Below are 27,420 nucleotides of genomic sequence, written 5' to 3' on the forward strand. Positions count from 1 at the left end.
AGGCGCGGCTGGAGGTGCCGCGCTCTCGAGGACAGGCGCAGCTGGAGGCGCCGCGTTAACTAAGACAGGCGCGGCAGGAGGCGCCGCGTTAACGAAGACAGGCGCGGCAGGAGGAGCCGCGTTAACGAAGACAGGCGCGGCAGGAGGAGCCGCGCTCTCGAGGACAGGAGTTCGTGCTGCTCGCCGGGCTCGCGCTGGAGCTGTAAAGGGTTTAGGGGGTTTCACAGGCGCACCCATCAGATCACCTCGAGGTGCGCCCCTGTTAGCCTCAGGCCTCAGAGGTACGGAGGTGAGGCTAACAGCCCCTACCCTTAACGCCCCCCCAAAAATTTCCCCGGACCTGAGGGGGTAATCCTCCGTCGAGGGGGGAACTCCAGCACGGTTCTTCCGCCGACTCTTTCGACTCCCGCTGGCGCAACGACTCGATTCCCGAGTCGACTCCACCGCTATAGGATCCGGAACAGCGCCAGGCAGGAGCTGGAGCCGGCGACTCCATTCCGAGGCCGCTTTCAAAGCCTCCCCCACAGGATCTTTGGGGCCTGTGCGGAATGGAGTCCGGCGAACGGCACACCCCTTGAGGTAGTAATCCGCGCTAGCTGCGTCCTTGTGGTCGTACATTCTGTCAGGAGCGAGGGGCGGATTGAGGAAGGCGGACGCATTCGCTAAAACACGGGTTCTTTTAATTAAACAGCGGCAACAAGACAAACAGAGATGAACCTAGACATATTAAGCTAAACAACAAGACAGAGAACTGGAATATAACGAAAAGGAGAATAACACTAAACGACAGGACCTCACGGAGAACACGACAAAACAAACGAGAAAGGAGAAACTGTGGAGACAGACGGACAGACTTGAAAACACGACTGACTAAACATGACAAACGAGAATGTGAATCAAAATGTACGACAAACAGGACGTGACACAATAGGGCTTAAATACAGAGACAAACGAGACACACCTGGACAGATAACAAGGAGGACGGGTTAACAGATGACAGACGAGGAGGCGGGACAAAGGCGGAGACTAGAACATAAACAAAACAGAGCCATGTGCAAATAAAGCACATGGCAGGGACAACAGACTGACAGGACGAAGGCGTGACACTTAGGCTCATGCTGCTACTCCACAGACTCTAATAGTTTTGGCATTGCAACCTCTTTTCCACAAAAGAATATAACCTTTGTGACCTGCTTTGGTCAAAATACCACAAAGATCAAACATCACAACTGGGTTTTCCCTCTGCCTGTTCAGAACCTGTGCCTTTAAATTTTAATGAGCCGCTCGCTGTTCACTCCGACCCCGAGCGCACAGCAGTGAGGAGTGAGGAGCAGAAACTCTGCTAAATGCTAAACAAGAAGGCTAAACACTAAACAAGAAGGCTAAATGCTAATCAAGAAGGCTAAACGCTAAACAAGAAGGCTAAACGCTAAACAAGAAGGCTACACACTAAACACTAAAGAAGGCAAAACCCTAAGCACTAAAGAAGAAGGCTAAACACTAAAGAAGGCTAAATGCTAAACAAGAAGGCTAAATGCTAAACAAGAAGGCAAAACCCTAAGCACTAAACAAGAAGGCTAAACGCTAAACAAGAAGGTTAAACACTAAACAAGAAGGCTAAATGTTAAACAAGAAGGCTAAACACTAAACAAGAAGGCTAAACACTAAACAAGAAGGCTAAACGCTAAACAAGAGACTAAACACTAAACACCAAACAAGAAAGTTAATCACTAAACAAGAAGGCTAAACACTAAACAAGAATGTTAAACACTAAACACCAAACAAGAAGGCTAAATACTAAACACCAATCAAGAAAGTTAATCACTAAACAAGAAGGCTAAACACTAAACAAGAAGGCTAAACACTAAACACCAAACAAGAATGCTAAAGACTAAACACTAAACAAGAAGGTTAAACACTAAACAACAAACAAGAAGGTTAAACACTAAACAAGAAGGCTAAACACTAAATGCTAAAGAAGACTAAACACTAAAGAAGAAGGCTAAACACTAAACACCAAACAAGAAGGCTAAAGACTAAACACTAAACAAGAAGGCTAAACACTAAACACCAAACAAGAAGGTTAAACACTAAACACCCAACAAGAAGGCTAAAGACTAAACACTAAACAAGAAGGCTAAACACTAAACACCAAACAAGAAGGTTAAACACTAAACAAGAAGGCTAAACACTAAACACCAAACAAGAAGGTTAAACACTAAACAAGAAGGCTAAACACTAAATGCTAAAGAAGAAGACTAAACACTAAAGAAGAAGGCTAAACACTAAACACCAAACAAGAAGGTTAAACACTAAACAAGAAGGCTAAACACTAAATGCTAAAGAAGAAGACTAAACACTAAAGAAGAAGGTTAAACACTAAACACCAAACAAGAAGCCTAAACACTAAACACTAAACAAGAAGCCTAAACACTAAACACCAAACAAGAAGGTTAAACACTAAACACCCAACAAGAAGGTTAAACACTAAACACTAAACAAGAAGGCTAAACACTAAACACCAAACAAGAAGGTTAAACACTAAACACCCAACAAGAAGGTTAAACACTAAACACTAAACAAGAAGGCTAAACACTAAACACCAAACAAGAAAGTTAATCAGTAAACACTAAACAAGGCCAAACACTGAAGTCTCTGCACTTGACGTCAGAAGTGGAACAGAATCGGAACAGGCTGAATTATCCCTTCAAATGAAAACGCAACATCGCCAATGGTAACTAACGAAGGTGAGAGGTAGGAAGTATTTTGCAGTCAGTTGTCAGAAGACATCAGATTGTCTGTGTGTGTTTGATAGTTAGGTGGGGAGAGCTGAGGGGCTCGTGCAGGTCCTCACAAGTTGATGCTGCCTGCAGTAATCAAGGCTTCAGGACAGAGGCAGCCATCCATAAATTGTATTATCTACTTATTTATTTCTTTCGCACCCAATTGACTCTGAATTGCTCAGAACAACCTGCTGGACAGCTGCAGAGCGTGACGCTGCTTTATTCTCATTAACATGGGCAGGAGGTGAGTCTCTCTCTCTCTCACTCTCTTACCCTTTCACACACATATACTGTCAATCTCTTTCACTCTTTCTCACTCTTCATTGCTGTGTGTGTGTGTGTGTGTGTGTTTTCCCCTTACCACGCCTTTCAAGCAATGAAGCACCGAGGAGCCTCTCTTTCTGGCTCAGTGGCTTTACTGTAGCTCCTTCTTTACAGAGCGACTGTAGGGGGCTTTGGCCTCCCTCCCCATCACACACACACACACAAGCTCAGCAGAGGGTAATGGATTGATTATTGACCGTTAGGAGGTGTCAAAAGAGCTGGGAGCAGTGGAGAGGTGTTAGAGTCCATCTCTATCATCCTGCCCCTCTGTAAGCCCAGCGTCTGAGGCCCAGCGCAGGAGAAAGAGATGGAGAATGGAGAAGAAAGAAGACACAATGAAAGAGATTATAGCTCATGTTCACATCACTCAGACTGGGCCAGGCATTGTGTGCGTCCAGTGATCTGCAGGTCACATTAGCTCGGCTGCACAGAACACAACGCAGTAAGACACATGGGTGACATCTCATATTATAGTGTGTTCATCAGTAAATCAGCAAATAGTGGTTATGGACTTGATCAATTACAGTTTGTCCCTATGAAGTCCCCTTTTGTCCCCCTTTTTTCCTATAAAGTGTGACTCATGAGATATATAAGGATCAACCTGCTTTTTCATCCCTAAATGAACAAGTTTAAGCTCCACAGAGTGGGTCCTTCACATGAGGGAGGCCATGTTTAAATATGTAATATATGACATTTTAAACATTTATAAAGCTGCAAACAACTCATTTCTGTGTGAAGATATAGAGTGAACAGGTCACAGGGTCATGAGCTCCCAAGCCTCACCTGCCAGTGGTTTTAATCTTGTGGATGATAGCTTTCTTTGTTCCATAATGCATTGGGGTTTATTTAATAACAATTAAATAAAAAGGTACAAGCAGCAAGGGCGGCACGGTGGCGCAACAGGTAGTGTTGCAGTCACACAGCTCCAGGGGCCTGGAGGTTGTGGGTTCGATTCCCGCTCCGGGTGACTGTCTGTGAGGAGTTGGTGTGTTCTCCCCGTGTCCGCGTGGGTTTCTTCCGGGTGCTCCGGTTTCCTCCCACAGTCCAAAAACACATGTTGCAGGTGGATTGGCGACTCGAAAGTGTCTGTAGGTGTGAGTGAATGTGTGTGTGTCTGTGTTGCCCTGTGAAGGACTGGCGTCCCCTCCAGGGTGTATTCCCGCCTTGCGCCCGATGATTCCAGGTAGGCTCTGGACCCCCCGCGACCCTAAATTGGATAAGCGGTTACAGATAATGGATGGTACAAGCAGCAGGGTAGAGGTAAGTGCAGAAGATTTAATTTTTTTTTAAAAATCTGAAGACAAGGACATAAAACAAGACTAGGACGCTAAACACTAGGGCTAGGATGCTAAACAGGAACTAAACAGAACGAAGGGGCTAACACTAAACAAGAACAGAGTGAAGGGGCAAAGGCTAAACACTAAATGCTAAAGAAGTCTAAACACCAAAGAAGGCTAAACACTAAATGCTAAATGCTAAAGAAGTAGGCTAAACAAGAAGGCTAAACGCTAAGCAACAAGGCTAAACGCTAAGCAACAAGGCTAAACATTAAATGCTAAATGCTAAACATTAAACAAGAAGGCTAAACACGAAGGTTAAACTCAAAAGCTAAACAACAAGGCTAAACATTAAACAAGAAGGCTAAACACTAAATGCTAAACAACAAGGCTAAACACTAAATGCTAAACAACAAGGCTAAACACTAAACAACAAGGCTAAACACTAAATGCTAAACAAGAAGGCTAAACATTAAACAAGAAGGCATTTAAAAAAAAAAAAAAAAAAAAAAAGACCCACAACCAGGAAACACAATCATGGACTATAAGATCACAACTCTAACAAGAAACACCTGGACACTAATTAAGACACGTGACACTAGAAGCACAAGGGTATCACATGACAAGGGAACAAGCAGGAAGCAGACACAAGACGGGGGAACAGTGACATGACACAGGGAGCACAAACAAGAAACAATACAAAACAGAACACAAAACTAGGTATGTTAGTATTATAATCATTTAAAATTTAAAATGGAGCACTTACAGAGTGGATGAATCAATAAATGAATGTATTATGTAACAATATATAGATGTTTTCCACATGACAAAATAACTGTAAGGTGACCTTTAAGACATATTATAGGACACTAGGACGTTTGTTTTACAGTTAAGGTACATTTATATTGTTTGTATATTTGATGAACAAACCCCTGTCCATTCCCCCCATTTTTCTGACAGAATGAGAGCCACATGTTGCGCCCCATTGTCCACTCTTACAGTTCGTGATGTGGTTTGAATTCAGACTGCGGTGCTGTACTTCTGAGTGTGTGCAGATTAATAGAGAAAGGTAAGAAGAGTGGAGGAAGAAAAGGAAGGCTGGACATGTGGGTGTGGGGGGGGGTGAAATTCGGGCTTTGTCTTGACTCCATGTTAGTCTCTGCCACCTTCACAGAATTTTTCAACGTCTCCTTGGCACAGTCTACTGTTCGCACCTGCCGAAAACCACAACCATCATTACCCATGCCAATGAAACCCAACATCACATGCCCCAAGCACTATCGCCCAATTGCATTCACACCCACGGTAATGAAGTGCTTTGAAAGACTCACCCGTTTTGCCTACAGTGAACAGTTCCACTGAAGAAGCAATAGCACTGGCAATGCACACTTTACGGAACCACCTGGAGGGTAAGAACACCTATGTAAGAATGCTGGACCCGAAATCCGCAGTTTGCGGAGTACAAAGCACAACTTATATAATCAGCTTTATAATTCTTAAATGCCTGAATGCGTCTGTGATTTCCACATACCGTTAGAAACCGAAGATCCTACCATTTCTAAAAATATTGCTCTCATCGCGGTGCTGTGAAGCCTCTGGGAGTAATCCAGTGTGAAAAATCATCTAAAAATCAGGGTGCTCCTTCAAAATCTATGTGTTATGTTGCTCTCATAAAATATTCTATTTATATTCACTATAATCATAACTGAGGACTTGGCTCAGGACAAGAATGACAGCGTTTACTTTCAGTTCCACGCTGTCTCTGGGCAGAAAAATATGAGTCATTAGCAAAAACATATTCCTAATATTGATTTATAGTTTTTCAATGTTTTTGTAGGTTTCACGTCAAATAACACTGCATTAGATCAACAAATATAAACTAAAAAGCTTAAATAATCGTTTATTGTGTTCCATCATTTTTTTAAAAGATTATAATAATATTAATTGTTATTATTATAAGCAGCTGTGAAAACTGCCAATGTACCCAAACAATTTTTATTTGTTGGGATATTGTCCATATTTTCCCTGAACTAAATTCCTGAAAGTCTGGGCCTGCTGTGACTGTCAGAACTTTATCAGTCATACATCCCAGAGCTTAGAATATCAATAAAAATAAGTCCATCTGATTCTACAAATATATTTTGTCACAGTAATATGCCATGTAATAAATTAGCATCAAAAATACTTGTGTTTTCAACTAACAGACGCCTCACACTAACAATCTGTGCAAAGATATTTGAGGTGGGAATATGATTTCAAGGCTGTACATTGAGAAATATGCAAAAAAAAAAAAAAAAAAGCAGGCACTTGGTAAAATTTTGGTCAAAACATGGCCAATTTATAGAAAAATTGATTTATCGGTCAGCATGAAAACCTCAAGTGATTATATATTTGAGTAGCCAAGGGACATTAGAAAATAAAACAACATATTGAATATGGCTATGTCACATAATTACTGTTTAAATGCAACTGAAAGAGGCACTGACAAAACAACGGAATAGCAAAATAGCTATATTGATAGGGTCCATCAGCTTAACACAACCATCCCGACTAGACTGATCTCCAAGCTCAAGATCCTCGGAATTAGTCACTCAGTGTGCAGCTGGATTCTGGATATCCTCACCGACAGCCTCTGTTAGGATGAGCGGCCACACTTCTCCCACCCCCCTCAGCACAGGCTGTCCACATTTACACCCATGATTGCATCGCCAAGCACAACCCCAACACCATCATCAAGTTTGCTGACGATACAACAGTTGTGGGCCTCATTACCAAGAACAACGAGGACGCGAACAGAGAGGAGGTGAAACTCCTCAAGGAATGGTGCACAGACAACGATCTCGACCTCAACGTGGAAAAAACCAAAGAAATTAAAAGTTGAATTGAATTTAATTGAATTCCTTGAGAAAATGCTTAGCAGTACACGTGTGTAGCTAGATTCAGTATTAAGTATTTAGATAGATTTAGGGAAGTCTAACCGTCATATCAATGTTTTGAGGATGTGAAAAACAAATATGTAATTAATGACAAGAAAAAAGGAGTATGGAAAAAAGTTAAATGGCCTTGAATAAAGATAAAGAAACTTTAAAAAAATGCACACAAACTTTCTTTAGAACCTAATTGTGTCCAGCAAACAATGTTTAAGAGTTAACTGGAAGAGGAAGCCTTTATATGTACATGGCGAATACGGTACTGTCTGGATGTAATGGTCTTCCGCCTAGGTGGCACTTTTGGATTTGCCATAACCCCGGACAACAGGCCACCTTGTGCTTCCCGGGGGGGGGGCACTTCCATTAAGGGTTAAAACTCATAGGGCAGGACATTCCAGGGTGACCTAGGGTGATGTCTACCTGAGTTTTAAGATATTACTCCTAGGCAGGATTGGATTTCGTTAGAGTGCGAAAGAAGAAGATGGGGTGTTGCTGTAGCAAATCAGCATGGGTACAGATTCCCAAAAAAGATATAGACTAGAATAGACACGGCTGCCTCTCAGTATAGGTACATGCTGAGTGAATACGGACCTGGCAGTGTAGGCCAAATGGCAGACTGGGTTAAGTTGGGGTTTTCTGTCGGAAGAAGTTTCAGTCCAAATCAGTTAGAATGGTTAAGAGATGAATTATTACTGAAAGAGCAGGAAAGTGAGAAAATAAGGCAGAGTTCAACAGAGTTGCTGCGGGTGTTGTAAAATAATACCAGAGCTGTTTGTGGCAGATTGGCGGGTTTTAGATATGTGGAATGGTGAGGCAGAGAAAAGAATGCAGAAAAAACTAAAATACTAAAAGGAAAGAGGGCATGCGTATGCTCTACTCCTCCATGTGCTCCAGCTCCTGCTCTGGTTCCGATGACTGCCCTTGAACACGCCTCCTGAGTATGGCTTATACCCGAAGATCGACTGGGATTTGGATGTGTTTCCTTGATGATCGCCACCTGCACCTGTACCTCCACCTCCACCTCCGCTCAACGCAACACAGCCAACAGGGCAGAGGGGGTTGTTGAGGAGACTGTTGAGGCAACATCACAGTTTCCTTGTTACCATCCCTGGAGACGGTTGCGTGTCACAACACAAAGTGCAAAACCAAAAGCGAAAAAGAAAGAACTTAACGTGAGGAATGCAGAACTCCAGCACAAACTCTTGTAAAATATCTTCGTTTACAGCTTGGGTTTCAAGAAAGACACTATATAAATGTAACATTCATTCACTATCTGTAAACCTAATCCAGCTCACACCACACTCCTCACAAACAGTCAGCCAGAGGAAACCCACTCAGACACAGGGAGAACACACAGCACTCCTCACAGACAGTCAGCCGGAGGAAACCCACGCAGACACAGGGAGAACACACCACACTCCTCAGACAGTCAGCCAGAGGAAACCCACACAGACACAGGGAGAACACACAGCACTCCTCACAGACAGTCAGCCGGAGGAAACCCACACAGACACAGGGAAAACACACAACACTCCTCACAGACAGTCACCCGGAGGAAACCCACACAGACACAGAGAGAACACACCACACTCCTCAGGCAGTCACCCGGAGGAAACCCACGCAGACACAGGGAGAACACACCACACTCCTCAGACAGTCACCTGGAGGAAACCCACGCAGACACAGGGAGAACACACCACACTCCTCACAGACAGTCACCCAGAGGAAACCCACACAGACACAGGGAGAACACACCACACTCCTCAGACAGTCACCCGGAGGAAACCCACACAGACACAGGGAGAACACACAGCACTCCTCACAGACAGTCAGCCGGAGGAAACCCACACAGACACAGGGAAAACACACAACACTCCTCACAGACAGTCACCCGGAGGAAACCCACACAGACACAGAGAGAACACACCACACTCCTCAGGCAGTCACCCGGAGGAAACCCACACAGACACAGGGAGAACACACCACACTCCTCAGACAGTCACCTGGAGGAAACCCACGCAGACACAGGGAGAACACACCACACTCCTCACAGACAGTCACCCAGAGGAAACCCACACAGACACAGGGAGAACACACCACACTCCTCAGACAGTCACCCGGAGGAAACCCACACAGACACAGGGAGAACACACCACACTCCTCAGACAGTCAGCCGGACGAAACCCACACAGACACAGGGAAAACACACAACACTCCTCACAGACAGTCACCCGGAGGAAACCCACACAGACACAGAGAGAACACACCACACTCCTCAGGCAGTCACCCGGAGGAAACCCACGCAGACACAGGGAGAACACACCACACTCCTCAGACAGTCACCTGGAGGAAACCCACGCAGACACAGGGAGAACACACCACACTCCTCACAGACAGTCACCCAGAGGAAACCCACACAGACACAGGGAGAACACACCACACTCCTCAGACAGTCACCCGGAGGAAACCCACGCAGACACAGGGAGAACACACCACACTCCTCAGACAGTCACCTGGAGGAAACCCACGCAGACACAGGGAGAACACACCACACTCCTCACAGACAGTCACACGGAGGAAACCCACACAGACACAGGGAGAACACACCACACTCCTCACAGACAGTCACCCGGAGGAAACCCACACAGACACAGGGAGAACAAACCACACTCCTCACAGACAGTCACTCGGAGGAAACCCACACAGACACAGAGAGAACACACCACACTCCTCACAGACAGTCACCCGGAGGAAACCCACACAGACACAGGGAGAACACACAACACTCCTCACAGACAGTCACCCGGAGGAAACCCACACAGACACAGGGAGAACACACCACACTCCTCAGACAGTCACCCGGAGGAAACCCACGCAGACACAGGGAGAACACACCACACTCCTCACAGACAGTCACCCGGAGGAAACCCACACAGACACAGGGAGAACACACAACACTCCTCACAGACAGTCACCCGGAGGAAACCCACACAGACACAGGGAGAACACACCACACTCCTCAGACAGTCACCCGGAGGAAACCCACACAGACACAGGGAGAACACACAACACTCCTCACAGACAGTCACCCGGAGGAAACCCACACAGACACAGGGAGAACACACCACACTCCTCAGACAGTCACCTGGAGGAAACCCACGCAGACACAGGGAGAACACACCACACTCCTCACAGACAGTCACACGGAGGAAACCCACACAGACACAGGGAGAACAAACCACACTCCTCACAGACAGTCACTCGGAGGAAACCCACACAGACACAGAGAGAACACACCACACTCCTCACAGACAATCACCCGGAGGAAACCCACACAGACACAGGGAGAACACACCACACTCCTTAGACAGTCACCCAGAGGAAACCCACGCAGACACAGGGAGAACACACCACACTCCTCACAGACAGTCACCCGGAGGAAACCCACACAGACACAGGGAGAACACACCACACTCCTTAGACAGTCACCCGGAGGAAACCCACGCAGACACAGGGAGAACACACAACACTCCTCACAGACAGTCACCCGGAGGAAACCCACACAGACACAGGGAGAACACACCACACTCCTTAGACAGTCACCCGGAGGAAACCCACGCAGACACAGGGAGAACACACCACACTCCTCACAGACAGTCACCCGGAGGAAACCCACACAGACACAGGGAGAACACACAACACTCCTCACAGACAGTCACCCGGAGGAAACCCACACAGACACAGGGAGAACACACCACACTCCTCAGACAGTCACCCGGAGGAAACCCACGCAGACACAGGGAGAACACACCACACGCCTCACAGACAGTCACCCGGAGGAAACCCACGCAGACACAGGGAGAACACACCACACTCCTCACAGACAGTCACCCGGAGGAAACCCACGCAGACACAGGGAGAACACACCACACGCCTCACAGACAGTCACCTGGAGGAAACCCACGCAGACACAGAGAGAACACACCACACTCCTCACAGACAGTCACCTGGAGGAAACCCACGCAGACACAGGGAGAACACACCACACGCCTCACAGACAGTCACCCGGAGGAAACCCACGCAGACACAGGGAGAACACACCACACGCCTCACAGACAGTCACCCGGAGGAAACCCACGCAGACACAGAGAGAACACACCACACTCCTCACAGACAGTCACCCGGAGGAAACCCACGCAGACACAGGGAGAACACACCACACTCCTCACAGACAGTCACGACCACGACCTCCAGGTCCCTGGTGCTGTGTGACTGAGACATAAAATAAGTGACTGCGATAAAGAAATAAATACTAGCCATGCAGAAAATGTATATTTCATAAATTGCCTTTGTTTCCAACAACGAACAGGAAACAGATCCCACCCTTAGACCGACAGTAAACGTGGAGCTCAGAAACAAAGCAAAGTATTGTGTTATTTATGCTCCCTACCTTCCTTCTTTTATTGCCTACACGTACCCTCAGGACGCCTCCATCCAGCGAGCAGTGTTTACTGAAGCTCACATAATCACCGTATATAAGCGGGGGGGATGGAGGAGGTCACACCGTTTTCAATTCTCAACTCAAATATGTGCTCATCGAAACAAAAAAGAGAACGAACGAGAAGAAGGAGACGAAGGAGAAGCAGCTGCTGGAGAAATCCATCAGATGGTCGGAAATAAATCTAATTTCACCCGGCCGCTTCTGTAATATTCAGAGCGTGTGTCCAACGGTTAATCCAACGGCCCATTTGCATTCAAATTCAGCAAAGCCTAGGCTTATCGATTGATCAACATTCAGAGAGAGGAAGAGAGAGAGAGAGGGAGAGAGAGAGAGCGAGAGAGCAGGCCTCAGCCGTCTTGACTGTCAGCTCTCGGTGAGTCAATAAAACATAAAGAACTTCAATTATTCCATTAAGCAGAAACAGCGCATTATCACACAGCGTGACTGAGTCAACACCAGCGTCTGATGAAGTTTATATTAAACGGCGCATATTCATTAAGCAACAGTGTGTGTGTGTGTGTGTTTGATGTGAAACTGAAATGCTCAGTACCTTAACACCCACAGAATGCTTGTATGCACTTTTTTATAATGCAATGTGCTGAATGTCTCAGTGATGCTGCTCAGCTTTGATGTGTTAAAATAATTCAAACATGTACCCACTGTAGACACCTGCTTACGCAGCATTCCCCCAGAAACACAGGGCGTCTATAGTAGGTCTCCCTTTTGCTGCAGTAAACATTTCTACGCTTCTGATAAGACTGTATAACTCAGGTGAGGATTTGATGGCATTCTGATTCAGGAGGCCCACTGAGGTCAGGTGCTGATGTTGGATGATGGTTTTTGGATCAGTAACACCCCTCCAGATCACTGCTGGTCACCAAACCGTCCCGTTACATACAACCTTTCTAACATTATGTACATGTTTATTAATAGTGAACAAATAACTGCCATTAGAATATTACAGGTGATTTCAAAGTATCTGAGGCTACTGTATGAAGTTATAACACTGATATATAGGTGTGTGTGTGTGTGTGTGAGTGTGTGTGTGTTGACATATAATTGGAACTATCACTGAATTAGAGAAACATACATTGTTTTTTAAGTCATTGTCCGTTTTATCAGCTTCACTGACCAAACAAGAGAGAGAGAGAGAGAGAGAGAGAGAGAGAGAGAGTAAGAGAGAGAAATAGAGAGAGAGAGAAAGAGAGATAGAGAGAGAGAGGGAGAGGGAAAGAGTGTGAGAGAGAGAGTGTGTGAGAGAGAGTGTGTGTGTGTGAGAGAGAGAGAGAGATATAGAGAGAGAAATAGAGAGAGTGTACGAGAGAGAAATATATAGAGAGAGAAATAGAGAGAGAGATAAATAGAGAGAGAGAAATAGAGATGGAGAGTGTGTGAGAGAGAGAAATAGAGAGAGTGTAAGAGAGAAATAGAGAGAGAGAGATAGAGAGAGAGAGAGAGAGAGAACTAGAGAGAGACAGTGTATGTAAGAGAGAAAGAGAGAGAGAAAGAGAGAGAGAAATAGAGTGTGAGAGAGACAGAGAGAGAGAGACAGGCATGCTGACTCGTCCAGTCTGCAGCAGGCCTCCTCAGCCCAAGCAGAGGTGCCTCACTTTAATGAGAGACCCTGGGAACAGAAAACTGTCTGCTGTATGCCGCAGAACACACACACACACACACACACACACACACACACACACACACACACACACGCAGACACACACACACACTCTTCAAGCTGAGATAGAGTGCATGTTTCTTTAGCTCCGGCTTGTAGTTTGTCTGGCAGTGCATAGGCAGTGCTAATCCACAGAGACGACTGTTCACTGTTATTATCATATCACTAATGCAGCCACACCACTGTTCGTACTATCAGACTATAAAACTAAACCCTCCACACACACACACACACACACACACACACACAAACACACACACACACACACACACACACATTCTGCCTAAAGCCATTCAGGCCACTGCAGCAGTGCTAGTCTTGCTCTCAGCTGAGTGGCCTGCTGACCGTCTAACGCACATTTGGCTGCTGTTTTCCCTCCAGACTGTTGTCTTCACAGTGTTGTCTCCATTATTCCTCTAGCCTCCAGTTGGCTGTTGTTACGCTGGCTATAACCTGTACATTTGTCTTCCCTGCAACTCCCCACAAAATGTGACTTTAATAATCTAAAAGACCCTTACATACAGATCCAGCTGCGACCTGTTTGTAGCTGAGCACTGGCTATGGTTTAGTGGTTTGTCCTTGTGGCCCATCTCTTTGCTAAGCTTTAGTATGAAAAGCAACGTTGCAGCATAGAGGGTCACCAGCAAAACCCAGATATCTTGTGTTTTGTCGCTGATATGATGAGAGCAAGCAATAGAATTATGTTTCTGCTGGATGACCAGCAACATAAATCAGCACAAACCATCTTACAGTTACATACTCCCACAAAAAACACAGCAGGGAACATAATGAGAATCATGTTCTTTGACTTCTCTAGTCCATCTCTCCTTGGCTGGGTGCTTCGGCGGCTGGACCAGCTCTCTATTGGTGCTTTTCCACTGCATGGCACCTACTCTACTCAACTTTATTCTGCTCTGCTTCACTCTGTCCTACTCACTTTGTGGTCCCTGACTCCTGGTTGGTTTTCTACTGCTACAGCTCCCCCCTGAAATGTAGCTTGTGATGTCTCAAAACCCTGTCTCTGAGGGGAACAGCAGGCTTTGGAAACCACAACAACGGCGGCGGTAACGTTAAGCGGTGTGTACTCATGGTGTATTGGCGTGTTGTTGTTCTTGTTTGGGACTAAACACAGCTCCGTCATCAGTTCAGACAGATCAGTAGAGTTTGTTCCTTCCTTGTTGCAGCGTCCAGCTCTCGCTGGATTCTTTCGTCGGCCACCGATCCAAGGAGCGTTTGAACCTCTTCAAAAGACCACAGCGTCATTTTACGAGCTGCCGTCGTGAGTCGGATAAAAACAAACGTGATCTCTGCTGCAGCTGGAGATTTTACAGATGGAGAGTTGGTGCTGGTCGTCTGCGTTGCGTTGTGATTGACGACTCTCTTTGGCCAGTCAGTGTTCTGCAAGGTTTACACATCACAGTTTAGTCTGTTACAGAACAACCCGAGTAGGGCCTGAAAAAAAACAGTTTCCAAGGAACACGGACCGGTTATTTCTAATGGAGAAGCAGAAATGCTGGGCAGAGGGACAGTGGCGCAGCAGGTAGTGTCACAGTCACACTGGTTGTGGGTTCAATTCCCGCTCTGGGTGACTGTCTGTAAGGAGTGTGGTGTGTTCTCCCTGTGTCTGCGTGGGTTTCCTCCGGGTGACTGTGTGTGAGGAGTGTGGTGTGTTCTCCCTGTGTCTGCATGGGTTTCCTCCGGGTGCTCTGGTTTCCTCCCACAGTCGAAAAAACACACGTTGGTAAGTGGATTGGCGACTCAAAAGTGTCCGTAGGTGTGAGTGTGTGAGTGAATGTGTGTTGCCCTGTGAAGGACTGGCGCCCCCTCCAGGGTGTATTCCCGCCTTGCGCCCAATGATTCCAGGTAGGCTCTGGACCCACTGCAACCCTGAACTGGATAAGGGTTACAGAGAATGAATGACTGTACCGATCCAAAAAGCACAGAGAAATATGAGCTAAAAATGGAGAAAACGAGAACGGAGAAGAAAGAGAACCGAGCGAAAACAGCTAAAAACCAGAGCTTCAGCTCCTCGTTCTTCTCTGCTGTGCGCTCGGGGTTGGGGCGAACAGAGAGTGGCTCGTTATCGTTTAAAGGATCAGGCGCTGAAAGCGGGCGTTCTGAGCAGGGCTGTTTGAACAGGGGGACAACCGGTCTGTGGTGTTTGATCCTTGTAAAATATGTTTACTTGTGGAAAAGGGGAGAATATTTCTCTTATAATATATTTGTGATAATATTGCAGAGACATGGTTCAGATACCTCCTGAGTCTATAGTCTGCCTTTTCCATTCCATCTTATCATGAAGTGGTACGTGACCCGCATCTGGAGTTACGAGGCTAAAGAATGAGAAACACAAGAAACACGACATCTGCCTTTCACTGTGTGTGATTGGTGGATTTGAGTGTCTGTCAACAGTTTGAGGGCAACTGACCAATGGAAATGCAGGAATTCTCTAAGGACTTTCCCATCCCACAAGAAACCCGTCATCCTTCATTCAGTTGGAGTCGGAGATGTGTGAAATCCTGTGCACCTCCTGCTGAAGTTGGTACAGCGGTTTTGGAAAGAAGTAAAGAAGATAACAGAGCTTCAGGGTCAGAGGGGTTTGATTCTTATGTGGGAGTCGTGTGCTATGCAAGTGCACTCAAAGACCACTTTAAAAAGTTATGCCCTTAGACTCCAGAGAACCAAGGCTGTCTTCATTAAGCTGTGCACAGAACTCTGTTCTTCCTGCTTATGTTTGCCAGTGTGCTGTTCTTTGGAGCAATTTTCTGGTGTGAACAGCTGAAAAAGTGAGACATGAACAGTGTGGAAAAAAAAAACAAGTCAAGAAAGCTGAATCTGGTGTGAAGCCATGCCTAGACCCTCCAGAAGCCGTGATAAAGCAGATGACGAGGGGGAAAGTGGACTTCTGGATAACGTCACTCATCTACTACAACAATGCTAAACATTTCAAATGCCCCTTCATACCATCAGTCATTCTCATTCACAACATTGTGTGATGCATCTGTTCCTTGTCTCGCAGTCCAATTAAAAACACGTATCTTCAAAAAACTAACTATTCAGAAACAGGAAAAGACTGTATTGGGAGGAAACCGGAGCACCCGGAGGAAACCCATGGGGACACAGGGAGAACACACCACACTCCTCACAGACAGTCACCCAGAAGAAACCCACACAGACACAGGGAGAACACACCACACTCCTCACAGACAGTCACCCAGAGGAAACCCACACAGACACAGAGAGAACACATCACACTCCTCACAGACAGTCACCCGGAGGAAACCCACGCAGACACAGAGAGAACACACCACACTCCTCACAGACAGTCACCCGGAGGAAACCCACACAGACACAGGGAGAACACACCACACTCCTCACAGACAGTCACCCGGAGGAAACCCACGCGGACACAGGGAGAACACACCACACTCCTCACAGACAGTCACCCGGAGGAAACCCACGCGGACACAGGGAGAACACACCACACTCCTCACAGACAGTCACCCGGAGGAAACCCACGCAGACACAGGGAGAACACACCACATTCCTCACAGACAGTCACCCAGAACGGGAATCGAACCCACAACCTCCAGGCCCCTGGAGCTATGTGACTCAGACACTACCTTAAAACACTTGATTGTTTTGTAGACAGCAAATATTCTTGTGGTTACAGGTCCACCTCCATGTGACCACAGCCTGCAGCGTATTCTCCTACAACACTGCCGCTATGAATCCATGTTTTAGCAAAAGCAGAATCTATCATTACTATTCTTGATCAGTTGATGAGTATTCTTGAGATCAGTTGTTAACTTTAGCCCAGACACCCAGACAGTACCGAGGTGTGAGATACGTGGAGATTTAACACATGTAAAAAAGTGTTAACCGCTAAAACTGGAGATACATGTTTTTAATCGGACAACAACAATATCTAAATATGTCTTGATTGCTTCCAGAAGTTTGTAGTCACTCCTTATAATTCATACATTCATTCATTATCTGTAACCCTTATCCAGTTCAGGGTCATGGTGGGTCCAGAGCCTACCTGGAATCATTGGGTGCAAGGCGGGAATACACCCTGGAGGGGGCGCCAGTCCTTCACAGGGCGACAAACATTCACTCACACCTACAGACACTTTTAAGTCGCCAATCCACTTACCAACGTGTTTACCAACAGCTGTTCCTGATGTGCACTGATCCTCTCATTAATGCTGAATACAATCACATCCTCACAGCATTGTCCTAACACCCAAACCTTAACCCTTACCCTAACCTTAAAATATAAAGATGTAAATTGTGGAGACCATGTTTTGACAATTCCCACAATGTGAATGTGTAAAGAGATTTTGTTCAACATGAGTGAAACCTGGTACACACACACACACACACACACACACATTGCAGTCCCTGCCTCCTGCCTCTGTTGCTTGCTGTTGGAGTAATAAAGCCTTTTATGTGTCAGCGGCTTGTGGTTGCTGAACTGCAGTGTGTGAAACTGTCCTTTAAATGTCACCTTGTGAAAATGCAGAGAAACTCTGGCTGGATGCAGAGAGGCAGTCAATGGCCCTTACACACACACACACACACACACAGACACACACACATACACACATGCAAAAGTAGTGATGGCAGTAGTGGCACTCCCTCCTCTTTCTCTCTAGGCATGCTTATTTACACACCTTTTTATGTGGGTCATTCAACACAGTGATTCCCACAGGGTCCCTCCCTAATGGACATACACTGTTCATTAAGACATCACAGCCAGTAACAACAGATGGACCTGTAAACCCCTCTTTACTGGGGCCCACGACTCCATCAATGAATTGTTTTATAAAGCACAACATTGTTGTCTGATTTATATTATAGTTTGGCATTCTTCTTATTGACGTTTGCTGCTTTGTGAGGTCAGACACTGATGCCCCGCCTCTCACTTTCTGTTCTAGTTCATCTCAAAAGTGTTTGATGGGGATGAGGTTAGGGCCAGTCAAGTTCTTCCACACCAAACTCAACCAAACGCCTTTATGGACCTTGCTTTATGCACTGGGGCACGGTCATGCTGCAACAGACAAGGGCCTTCTCCGAACCTTTCCCACAAATTTGGAGGCATACAATTGTCTGAAATGTCTACGGGGCCTAGGCCATCCCCTGAAAAATCAACCCCATGACATTATACCTCCTCCACCGAACTTTACAGTTGACACAGGGCAGTCAGGCAGGCGTTCAACAAACCCAGACTCTATCAGACTGTCACTCCACAGATCATCGTATCCCCTGCTCCAGAGTCCAGTGACGATGTGATTTACACCACTCCAGCTGATGCTTGCCATTGTACTTGGCCATGGGAATCTGTTCAATGAAGGTTTTTGTATTGACATTAATGCCAGGGGAGGTTTGGATCTCAGTTATTGTGTCAGCAGAGTGTTGGCATTTTACCTCAGCATTTGGCGTCCGGTCCCTGTAACTTTACATGGTCTGGAACTTAATGGCTGGGTTGCTGTGCTTCCTATATTCTCCCTATTACAGGTCTGTGAAGCGTCACAGTGTTTATTTAGAAACTGTATTTTAAAGGAGAGGGTGGCACGGTGGCACATCAGGTAGTGTCGCAGTCACACCGCTCCAGGGACCTGGAGGTCGTGGGTTCGATTCCCGCTCAGGGTGACTGTCTGTGAGGAGTGTGCTGTGTTCTCCCTGTGTCTGTGTGGGTTTCCTCCGGGTGACTGTCTGTGAGGAGTGTGGTGTGTTCTCCCTGTGTCTGCGTGGGTTTCCTCCGGGTGACTGTCTGTGAGGAGTGTGGTGTGTTCTTCCTGTGTCTGCGTGGGTTTCCTCCGGGTGACTGTCTGTGAGGAGTGTGGTGTGTTCTCCCTGTGTCTGCGTGAGTTTCCTCCGGGTGACTGTCTGTGGGGAGTGTGGTGTGTTCTTCCTGTGTCTGCGTGGGTTTCCTCCGGGTGACTGTCTGTGAGGAGTTGATGTGTTCTTCCCGTGTCTGTGTGGGTTTCCTCCGGGTGACTGTCTGTGAGGAGTGTGGTGTGTTCTCCCTGTGTCTCCCTGGGTTTCCTCCGGGTGACTGTCTGTGAGGAGTTGATGTGTTCTCCCCGTGTCTGTGTGGGTTTCCTCCGGGTGACTGTCTGTGAGGAGTGTGGTGTGTTCTCCCTGTGTCTCCCTGGGTTTCCTCCGGGTGACTGTCTGTGAGGAGTTGATGTGTTCTCCCTGTGTCTGTGTGGGTTTCCTCCGGGTGACTGTCTGTGAGGAGTGTGGTGTGTTCTCCCTGTGTCTCCCTGGGTTTCCTCCGGGTGACTGTCTGTGAGGAGTTGATGTGTTCTCCCCGTGTCTGTGTGGGTTTCCTCCGGGTGACTGTCTGTGAGGAGTGTGGTGTGTTCTCCCTGTGTCTCCCTGGGTTTCCTCCGGGTGACTGTCTGTGAGGAGTTGATGTGTTCTCCCCGTGTCTGTGTGGGTTTCCTCCGGGTGACTGTCTGTGAGGAGTGTGGTGTGTTCTCCCTGTGTCTCCCTGGGTTTCCTCCGGGTGCTCCGGTTTCCTCCCACAGTCCAAAAACACACGTTGGTAGGTGGATTGGCGACTCAAAAGTGTCCGTAGGTGTGTGTGAATGTGTGTGTGTGTGTGTTGTCCTGTGAAGGACTGGCGCCCCCTCCAGGGTGTATTCCTGCCTTGCGCCCAATGATTCCAGGTAGGCTCTGGACCCACCGCGACCCTGAACTGGATAAGGGTTACAGATAATGAATGAATGTATGAATGAACTTTAAAGGAGAGAGTAAAGAGTAAGTGGATGTTTGAGAAGATGATAAAAATATTGCAGAAATTAAACAGCAAGAACAGTGTTTTAATACACTTTCTAAAAAAACAAAATACATTTGTAGGGTCAGTCTATTTCCAAATAGTAGCTAACATACAAACCAAAGTTAAAAATGTTTTTAAATAATTGTTAATCCATTTTCTTGTACAGTTCTCTAAATATTTATGTAACCAGCAGTGTAATCAACTCTATAACACACACACAAACACTAAAGCCCATGCCCTAATAATGTTTGACCAGTGCTAAATAACGCTGCCACTTCTTCCCTGACCCCTGCCTCGTCTCCAGACAGCAGCATGACGTGCCCCTCACCCTAAAGCTCCTAAGCCCCTAATGGATGTGAGGGCAGTGTACAGTCATACTATTAGGGGTGAAAAATGATCTGGGCGCGTGTCCCTAGGCTACACAGGGGCCTATTAATGCCAATCAGCCTCCTTAAAGGAGCAGGGGGAGATTATGATCTAAGCGAGACTCGCCGCCCCAGAGATGGAGAGATCATATCTGCTCTCTGCTTTCAATCAATACGGCCCGATTCTAATAGCCATTGATCGCATCAAACCCCGCGATCCCAAATCACAAATGCGATTATATAATGGGCCGCCGTGACACTTTATTGAAAACAATGAGTCTGACACTGAGGCATGGGCAGAAAGGAGGAGGAAGTATTCATCTTACTGTGTCACTTTCCTAAGACACGTCGTTCAATCTGCCTCTGCCTTACGAGTGTGTTTACCTGTGTTTACGGCATCGTGGAGAGTGGTGCAACTGTCCAAGTGCTCGCCCCCGTCCCGAGTGATGCCATGCTTCACACTCCTTTTCCATCTCTCCGCTTCAAAGCCATTGAACATCTCTAACACTCTGTCTCCAAATCCCTGTCTTTCTGCACCTCTCTCATTCCAATTACTTCTTTATCATCACTATGTTTCTCTCTCTCAATGTCTCTGTCCATCACTCTCCCTCATCTCTCCCTCTCAGTATGCACCAGCTGCTCATTCTGTCTCCAGATCTCTCCATCCCCTCTACTTCGATTTCTCTCTCTCTCTTACATGTCATTCTCTTTGACATATTTCATCTCTCTCTTTCTCTCTCTCTACAAATCACTCTCAACCAGCAGGCCACTGTCCTCAGCTCTCTACTTCTCTTTCTCTATCTTTTTACTCTATATTTCTCCCTCCCTCACTCACCCATTCTGTGTACATTTCTTTCTCCATCACTCTCTCTTCCATCTCTTTTCATCTCCTCTCTGTTTCCCAAAATCACTCTCAAACAGCTGCTCACTTTGTCCACAAATCTCTCCATCCCTTTCTCTCTCCCACTCACGTTTTCTCTCTATCTCCTTACCTCTCTCCCTCTCTTTCTCCCCGTGGCTGCTCTTTGTTTGGGAGATGAATGCGGTGAATGTGTGGTTGCTGCAGTATGGTGGTGGTGGCTGGCTGCTGGGGCACAAGCTGAAAGAGTCGAGCAGAACAACAAAAGCACGGAGAACCTTGACAGGGCGGCGAGTGATAAATCAAAAGGACGATATGATGTAAATGCAATAACGCGTGGAGCCCCATAAATCAACCTGGCTCAGTCTAACAGTGAGAGCAACAACAAAAAAAAATCCTAAGAGTTTCCCTGGGTACGTGTTTCCTTTGTTTTGTCTTCTGAAAAAAGAAAAAAACTATTCACCGTCCTGAAAACAACAAAACAGCCAATCCTTTCCTTTATTTGTGTGTGTGTGTGTGTGCTATGATTGATGGTGGCATCCACGCTTTTGGAATGGCCATAGTTCTTGGGGGTAAAGCAGGGAGAGGGCTCCATGGTTTGAGACAGGGCTCTGGGGGGGAAAAATGCCTCTATCTCTAAAAATACAGACACAAATAAACATCACACCACACTGACCACAAAAGAAGAAAAAACGCTCAGCAGGGCAGCGGGTATCAGTGCAGCGATCAAGCGCACCGCGGCGATGGTAGAGAATGATGAGGCTCAGACGATGACGATGCAGAGCGCCTTCATAAACAAGGCTGCTTGGATCGCCTCAGGTGGTAGGACATTATGGAAGTTCTTCCAAAAAGTGTGTAAGTTTTAATCGCCACGGTGTCAGCTTGGTTTATCACCAAGGCCTTAGGTAACAGACACCGGCTGACTTCAAATGATCAGAAAGAGGACACTGTTAGTACGGCTAGGCTACAGACTCCCCTCACACTGCTGCACTTACTGCAGATGCTCATAGAGATTCAGTCTTGGCACGGAACAGATCCTTAGGGGGTGTGACACCTTCCTCACCCCAACTTTTTCTATGATAAAGTCTGGGGAAGTGTGGTGTGCTCCTGGAAAATAAAGTAGCTCATACACTTATATGCCCTGATGCTGGACTAGCAAAAGGACTTGGACAGCTGATCTGGACATGCTTTATATGGACAAGACCCTTCCTTATCACAGAATTTAGTGTTTTATTCAGTCCAATTGCAACAGGGGTATAAACTCGAGCACCTAACCATACAGTCTGCCTTTAACAACATTCGTGAAAGAGTGATTTATTCTTTTTTTTGTGGTGTGTTCTCCCTGTGTCTGCGTGGGTTTCCTCCAGGCGACTGTCTGTGAGGTGTGTGGTGTGTTCTCCCTGTGTCTGCGTGGGTTTCCTCCGGGTGACTGTCTGTGAGGAGTGTGGTGTGTTCTCCCTGTGTCTGCGTGGGTTTCCTCCGGGTGACTGTCTGTGAGGTGTGTGGTGTGTTCTCCCTGTGTCTGTGTGGGTTTCCTCCGGGTGACTGTCTGTGAGGTGTGTGGTGTGTTCTCCCTGTGTCTGCGTGGGATTCCTCCGGGTGACTGTCTGTGAGGAGTGTGGTGTGTTCTCCCTGTGTTTGCGTGGGTTTCCTCCGGGTGACTGTCTGTGAGGAGTGTGGTGTGTTCTCCCTGTGTTTGCGTGGGTTTCCTCCGGGTGCTCCGGTTTCCTCCCACAGTCCAAAAACACACGTTGGTAGGTGGATTGGTGACTCAAGTGTCCCAAAGGTGTGAGTGAGTGAATGAGAGAGTGAATATGTGTGTGTGTGTTGTCCTGTGAAGGACTGGCGCCCCTTCCAGGGTGTGTTCCTGCCTTGCGCCCAATGATTCTAGGTAGGCCCCGGACCCACCGCGACCCTGAACTGGATAAGCGCTAACATGTAATGAATTGAAAAACGAATATTTATAACAATCCTCTCCTTTTTTAAATTTAATTTCTAGGTAATGGATTCCACTTTTTGGTTCCCAAATCTTTTGGCCCTACTTTGACACAATAAACATGCTTTTGAACAATGCCAAGTGCAGTCAAAACTGTACATCTATATAGACTAAAAGTTTAAGACACACATCTGAAATCAAGGGGGGGACTCCAGGTCAGAAAAGCTATACCCTTTCTCAGCACGTCTGATACACAGGGAACCACACCACACTTAACGGAGAGTGAGCAGACTGACAGAAATGTCCGTATGGGGTTGTGTTTCAAGCACAGCGGGAGCACCCATGTTGCGACATGTCATTTGAGTTTATACCTTTCGTGCCGTGTGAGCAGACGATTCAGGGGCACTGGCCACACACAACGGATGATTGAAATATAAAGCATGAAGGGAAGATTTAAAAAACACTTTAGGAAATGAGATGTCTTACACACATTATTCCTTCCATTTCTGTGTTGTCACTGTTCAAAGAAAAACAGTTTTAACTTCACAGGAGAGGGAAAATCCTTCTTAACTTTTATTGGAAATCATTGTAAAAAGATTCTAGGACATATCCTAGTATATTTAAAGCATTTCCATCGGTCCATTCATCATGAAACGTTCACATAGAGGGAAGGACAGCTGCTGTTTTCAAACGATGGAATAGAATAAAAGTTCACAGAAATGGAGATACATGTTTTTATTTGGACAGTGACGATGTACACTAATGAAGGGAGTAGGACCACACCCGAAACTCTTCTCTCAGCTCTATATATACCCTACGAACTCACTCCCACCGCATCACCACCCTTGTACCACTTGTTCTACACTTGCAAAAGGTACATTGCGCTATTTTTTCCTAGAATAGAAGGAGAATATTTTTAAGCTTTCATTATATAATTCTGGGGTGGCACGGTGGAGCAGCGGGTAGTGTCGCAGTCACACAGCTCCAGGGGCCTGGAGGTTGTGGGTTCGATTCCCGCTCCGGGTGACTGTCTGTGAGGAGTGTGGTGTGTTCTCCCTGTGTCTGTGTGGGTTTCCTCCGGGTGAATGTCTGTGGGGAGTGTGGTGTGTTCTCCCTGTGTCTGTGTGGGTTTCTTCCGGGTGACTGTCCGTGAGGAGTGTGGTGTGTTCTCCCTGTGTCTGCGTGGGTTTCCTCCGGGTGACTGTCTGTGAGGAGTGTGGTCTGTTCTCCCTGTGTCTGCGTGGGTTTCCTCCAGGTGACTGTCTATGAGGAGTGTGGTGTGTTCTCTCTGTGTCTGCGTGGGTTTCCTCCGGGTGACTGTCTGTGAGGAGTGTGGTGTGTTCTCCCTGTGCCCACGTGGGTTTCCTCCGGGTGACTGTCTGTGAGGAGTGTGGTGTGTTCTCCCTGGGCCTGCGTGGGTTTCCTCCGGGTGACTGTCTGTGAGGAGTGTGGTGTGTTCTCCCTGTGTCCACGTGGGTTTCCTCCGGGTGACTGTCTGTGAGGAGTGTGGTGTATTCTCCCTGTGTCTGCATGGGTTTCCTCCAGGTGACTGTCTGTGAGGAGTGTGGTGTGTTCTCCCTGTGTCTGTGTGGGTTTCCTCCAGGTGACTGTCTGTGTGGAGTGTGGTGTGTTTTCTCTGTGTTTGCGTGGGTTTCCTCCAGGTGCTCCGGTGTCCTCCCACGGTCCAAAAACACACGTTGGTAGGTGGATTGGTGACTCCAAAGTGTCCGTAGGTGTGAGTGTGTGATTGTGTGTGTGTCTGTGTTGCCCTGTGAAGGACTGGCGCCCCCTCCAGGGTGTATTCCTCACCTTGCGCCCAATGATTCCTAGAAAAAGGTCCTAGAACTGAAATGGAGCGTATGAAATAAACAATTAGTATAGAACATGGTACAATTACATTCCTAACTAAAGCTTCTGAATGTGTTCTAAATATCTGATGAAGTTCTGAGGGTACCACCACAGTGACACCGTTTTTCTGAGAGTGTATAGTTATAGTGGAATACGTGGGTGATCAGTGCTGTCCTCTAAGCACTGTTGAAACTCCCAGATGTGACCATAGACTGGCACGCATAGATGAGATGACCCTAGTGTCTGGATTAATGGTCCTGTCACGTACTATGAGTGAGATGATCGCAGGACGTGGATATGACCACAGAAGGAAAGAAATGTTGGACAGTCCGACTTGCCGCCGTTGCTCCAGGCAACATTAGGTTTGAAGCCGAAAGCGTCTAACCCATCGTGACTGAACTGTGAAAGCTCTGATTATCTCTTTCAAACCCAGCCCACAATTCCTATCTATATTTTACAGCCGTCATCAAGCAGTGCATTTCGGGAGAGTTCAGCTGTATACGTTTGACATTGCATTAATAAAGATCTTGGCTTAAACGCATCAGAATACTGATCTAAGATCAGTTCCGTATGGTTTTATGTAGTGGAACAGTTCATGTAGACGTCAGTGAATGTTAGCACACTTGCCTGACCCTTTTGTGTCCCAAGAGATCACAAATCAGATGGAAGTCAGCCCACACAGACTAAGTAACCAGTAGGAGGCAGATATTTTATGGAGATAGATGCTGTAAATCCTTCCTTTTCATTGGCAACCTATAAATATTATTGTCTGTGGGGTAAAATGACTCTGATATTGAGCATAGTGTGCGCACACATGCTTTATATTCATGATTTAATGACACAAATCCAGTGTGGTGCACCATGATGCTTCAGAAGATGAGTGATGAATGGTTATTATGGGGTGGATATGTGCCATCCCTCGTTTCTCTTTCTCTCTCTCTCTCTCACTCAATAACTGAACATCGGTGCACCGCCAACATTGTAAAATCCAGCCCTGGGCAGAGTGGGTTAGCAGCATTTTTCACTCTTCCTTATGTTCTTTTCAAATAAAAAGGCACAAAGGATCAGTACCTTTTCCATACGCACACACACACACACACACACACACACATCAACCTGAAGGTAAATCAAGATTCATTAAGACCGCTTGGATTACGCTCATAGAGGTTGTTCTCTCTCTCCCTCTGTGGAGTTTCTTTAAGCACTGGGTGCTCCAGTCAATCGTATCGATTGGTTGATTGCTGCTCAAGTCCGCCATGACAAAAAAAAAAAAAAAAAATCAAGAGAATAATACCCATCCAACTTAGTTTGGTCCACACCTCTAGACAGCGGTGATTGCTCTAAGACTGCAAGGGTAGCTCAGCTTCCCCTAAAATGTCAAAAAATAAGTGATCAAATATATACTGTAGTGTGTACATGTCGTTGAATAAATATGCACTACAACGCGCTCAACTTTTGTTCAGAATCAGCTTCTTATCACTGGTAAAGACGCGGCTTTCCTCTCAATCATTCCCGCAGCTTCACGGTGCTTTAAATGGTTCAACAGCGAAGCAGCGAAGTGCAGCGAAACGAAACGAGTCATTGGATAAATGCTGGGCTTTGTCCCGCCCATCGGACGCTCAGCGTCTCTGGGGGTCTATGGGGCAGTGGGCTGGCCTCGGCTGGCCCGGACGCTCAGCTTCTGCATGATGATTGGATGATCTGTCTGAGGCTGAATCCCTTTTTGATTGACAGCGAAGTAAGCGAATCAGCGATCCTTTGGTGTAAAGATCCGTGGGAGCACAGGCGGACACACTTCACATGGGCCAAGGCCGTTTAAGCAGCCTAGCTCTGCTGGCCATTGAGAGGACACTAGTCAAGTCCCTGGAAAAGACGCCTTGTTGGTACGACAGGGTCACAGATCATTTTCTTGAAAAGGAACGGAGGGTAGAATTTACGTATAAATAAACCCACACATTTTATGATGTAGGCCGAAATTGAGCTTCCCCTCCTTAAAAGACCCGCATCTGCCACTGCCTCTAGATGTTAGAGTCTGTAGTCGTCGGAAATGAAGGAAGGAGTCTGAAATTCAGCAGAATTCAATAGTCCTGGAATCATATACCATGTGTCCTGATACTTCTAGACAACACTTA

At 46.6% G+C, this 27,420-nt stretch overlaps 1 pseudogene; it reads left to right on the top strand.

Annotated features, from left to right (window-relative positions):
* The first annotated feature begins 5,038 nt into the window (after positions 1 to 5,038).
* Positions 5,039 to 27,420, top strand: part of LOC136695673 (plexin-A4 pseudogene) — a 77,547-nt pseudogene continuing 55,165 nt past the window's right edge.

The sequence above is a fragment of the Hoplias malabaricus genome, chromosome 4 (genome assembly GCF_029633855.1).
Source record: "Hoplias malabaricus isolate fHopMal1 chromosome 4, fHopMal1.hap1, whole genome shotgun sequence".
NCBI lineage: Eukaryota > Metazoa > Chordata > Actinopteri > Characiformes > Erythrinidae > Hoplias > Hoplias malabaricus.